Source organism: Lampris incognitus, chromosome 3 (genome assembly GCF_029633865.1).
Source record: "Lampris incognitus isolate fLamInc1 chromosome 3, fLamInc1.hap2, whole genome shotgun sequence".
Lineage (NCBI taxonomy): Eukaryota > Metazoa > Chordata > Actinopteri > Lampriformes > Lampridae > Lampris > Lampris incognitus.
In genome coordinates this window covers 91016872-91020962 of record NC_079213.1, presented here as the reverse complement: position 1 = coordinate 91020962, position 4091 = coordinate 91016872, and positions in this window count along the sequence as shown.

The window sequence follows — 4091 nt, the reverse complement described above, 5'->3', positions numbered from 1 at the left end:
ATATCCAGGAATTCACATTATAGACCCTACCAATGACTATCACTGGAACAAACTGGCCACAATTTCGAACACTGACCGTAAAAAAATGCAACTTGATTGACTGATTGATGGATTGATTGATTGATAGATACATGGTCCAGCCATATATGTATTGGGTTTTGACTTAGTCTTATTTGCTAGTCAGCTGGCTAGATTATGGATCAACAAATGAACTTGTTGATGTTCGCATTCAAGTTAGCTCTATGAGACTCAACATTATGTAATAAGGTTACTTTATTATGACCATGTGCTACCTAGTATCTAACTAAAATGGAAGGAGTCTGCCTGTATGTCTCTGTAAGTCTGTCCTAGGGTTGCCAATATGCTGATACACACGGTTTGAAGCGCTTTATTGCAAGACAAAATAACAAAAGCACTTAAACTTACAGGTGTAACAACAATATTTGTATTACACTTAGGATTTGTAATACTGATTGGTTTGACATAAACCAGACTGAAACATCACAAACATAACATTGTGTCCATCAGTAACTGCAGTCCACTAAGGGTGCTATTATTAAAGTGGCAGTAGACAACTTTTTTGCTTTACCTTGTCTACCTTGTCTTTATTACCCTTTTCCCACTGGCCAAAAAAACCCGCTAATGTCCGCCTTTGGTGGTCAATGTTACATTGTCCAAAGGTGGATGTGAGTGGGTTTTTTGGCCAGTGGGAAAAGGGTATATGAAGTAAATGTTGATTGCAAAGTGTAATGGCTATAGAATAATGACACCATCGGTGTTTAGATTGGTTCCCTATAAGCCTCGCCTGCACTATGCAGTTGATGAAGGCTCGATTTACGCACAAAGGAAGTGTGTCAACCATTGCACAACCAAAATAGGAAGAGGATGGTGCTTTTGTTTTCCCTGGTAGCTATTTCCAGTAGCAGAAATGGTGGACGGTGGAACAACCGAAGTGACAGTGGAAACTCTACTCGGCAAGAGAAAAAGAACCCCGTTGATGGAGGAGGCAAAGAAGGTGAAGAGGGAGAGTGATAGAAACAGAGCTAAAACAAGAGTGAACCTCGGATGGGCATTCACTTGATGACACAAGCTCCAGTATTGTATTGAACTCTGTTTGCCCGTCGAGATCTCTTTACCCCTAGCCAGACGAAAGCATTTGCAAGGAAACAGGTTAGCTGTCAGTTACGGTTAGGTTAAGGTAAGTGTTAGGTTAAGTTTAGGGTTAGGTTTAGGTTAGGTTGAGGTTAATCAAGCTTCTCGGTGTTGTATAAAACTCTGGCTAAGGGGGAACAGATCTCGGCGGGGAAACAGATTTTGATACAACACCCGGGACTTGAGAGGGTTCCAAACCGACATTCAGTTGGCATTCTTTCTACTAGATCAGTAAGTAACACAACCTGCTTACTTATTAATTCTACCAGATGTTTTATTCTGGCTTTATCATAGCACTGAGATCAGGGTTTCTAGGTCAAATTGGGATTCTTACGGTTGTTTCTTGCTTTGGACAGTAGCTAGGCTGCTAATAAATGGAAAGCGATCCAGTTGTCTTTGCGATAGCGGGGCAAACAATAAAAATACTTGGAACTGCTAGGGGGGAAAGTTGAAAAGTTCTCTACAGCCGCTTTAACTGTACAAGGCAACCACTGAGTTAGGCGTAATGGCAACGATGACGGCATAAGAGGCGGCTGCATCAGAGCCAAAGTAGCACATTTTTAAATTAAATTATTTTATCACAATCGGATAAAAAAATAAAAGATTCCAATAATGGTAAAAGTGCTGAATATCGGCTCTGATAATCGGCCAGGCCGATATAATCCATCAACCCCTAAAACACACACACACACACACACACACACACACACACACACTCTCTGCCACTCCAGCATTGCTGCTGTTCTCAATTCATTCATGAGATGAGTTGGCAAGGAGCCATGCTGCAATGCCCAGGTTACTGAGGTAGCCTCACAGGACCTTGTTAGCAACACCTACACATCCACCCACATGCACACTTACATGCACACAGACGCACATTTTCTGGTCTGCATATTTTACGAATTTAATTTAGAGCAGGGCAATGTGTTCCTCACACCCAGGTTTGATATTTGGGGCAAGAAGAATTGAGCAGATGAATCCATTTTAGATAAATATTTGCTTTTCTGAAGTTTGTTATTTGATATCATTGACACACAGAAGATGCTATTGGAAAGTGTTTCAGCCAAGAGTATGTCAACCAAAGTGTTAGGTTACTCACTGTAAGATGACACAAACGATAATTTGTTTTCATTAATTAGCTCTGTAGCTCTTTTTTAAGATCAGGTGGTTCTTTTTTTTCTTTTTTTTTTAATGAGATTTATCTTACATTTTTTGGGGGGGGATTTCCCCCCCTTTTCTCCCCAACCGTATACGGCCAATTACCCCACTCTTCCGAGCCGTCCCGGTTGCTGCTCCACCCCGTCTGCTGATCTGGGGATAGTTGCAGACTACCACATTCCTCCTCCAGTACATGTGGAGTCGCCAGCTGCTTCTTTTCACCTGACATTGAGGAGTTTCACCAGGGGGATCTAGCATGTGGGAAGATCACGCTATTCCCCCCCAGTTCCCCCTCCCCCTTGAACAGGGGCCCCGACTGACCAGAGGAGGTTCTAGTGCAGCGACCAGGACACATATCCACATCCGGCTTCCCACCCGCAGACACGGCCAATTGTGTCTGTAGGGATGCCCGAGCAAGCCGGAGGTAACACAGGGATTCAAACTGGTCAGCCCCGTGTTGGTAGGCAACGGAATAGATGGCCAGATGGCCATGCTACCTGGACACCCCTTATTTATCTTACTTTTTAAGGAATCTCTTCAAACGAATAAAGGAAACCATTTCACATCTAAGGATTGGAACTTGTGCTGTGGTGCAAGTGGCTCTGTAACCTGTAGTTGTAGAGCTTGTTTTCTTCCAGGCCATCTATTCTCCTCTCCTCTCCCTTGGCTTATCCTCCCTCACTCCCTCCCTGCTGTCTTCTCCTCTATTCTTAACTCGCTCTGCCATTCTTTCTTTTCTACTGATTTCTTTCACCTTCCCTTCTCATTTCATTCCTCTCTTTCCTTCCACTTTTCTTCTCTCTCCTCCCCATCCTCATTTTATCTATGGCACAACCACTGAAAAGAGTTAGAACATTTTGGGATTATCTCTGTGGGTTGATCGAAAGTAATAGAGACTACTGAAACGTTGATATGCTCGTTTCCTCATGTGCCGTTGAGCAAGGCACTGAAGCCCCCGCAACCACCGCCACTTGCTGTGATTGTAGATCATGCTGGCGCTCTGGATAACAGTCAGCGAAAGTGTTAAATGTAAATACATGTTGCTGCTAGGTTCAAATCAAACTTTCTGGAACTTTTCACTGTTCCTAAACTTTCTGTACTTTATGCCTACAGTCCTTGAAAGCTTCAGTTTTGACTTTCTAGGTCACAGGTGGCAATGTAGCACTTCGCTAAGTGATTCAAAACTCAAGAAGGAAAATAAATTAAAAAGAAAATTATTGAAAAGAGGTTAAACATGGAGTCAAATAACAGAGGAAGGCCTTTAGCGTATGAAGAACAGAGACAACAAGATTCTTAATCATGCGCAGGAGGCAGAAGATGACAGAAGACAGTGAGGCCTCCGTTCAGTATGATAGATACTCATCACCGTTGTACCCTCTGTCACTCTGTGTCCCGCTCTCTGTTGCTCTCATTGTCTCACTCATCTCTCACTCTTTCCCGCTGGTGCATTTAATCTTTCTCTTTCCACTCTCCCTCTCTGTCTCTCCCTATCTCCCCCGGTACGCAAATAGCTCAGACTTGGAGGCCTGCATGCTCCCGGCGCTCGCCTCTTGAAATGGGCAGGCCCGTAAAATTCCGGGGAGCCGATTTGGCAGCAGTGCCTTTGCTGTTTTGGCCCGGAGTTCGTTCGTTCTCTCTCTCTCTCTCTCTCTCTCTCTCTCTCTCTCTCTCTCTCTCTCTCTCTCTCTCTCTCTCTCTCTCTCTCTCTCTCTCTCTCTCTCTCTCTCTCTCTCTCTCTCTCTGTTCTTCTCTGTCTTGCTCACTCTAACTTTTCCTTTCCT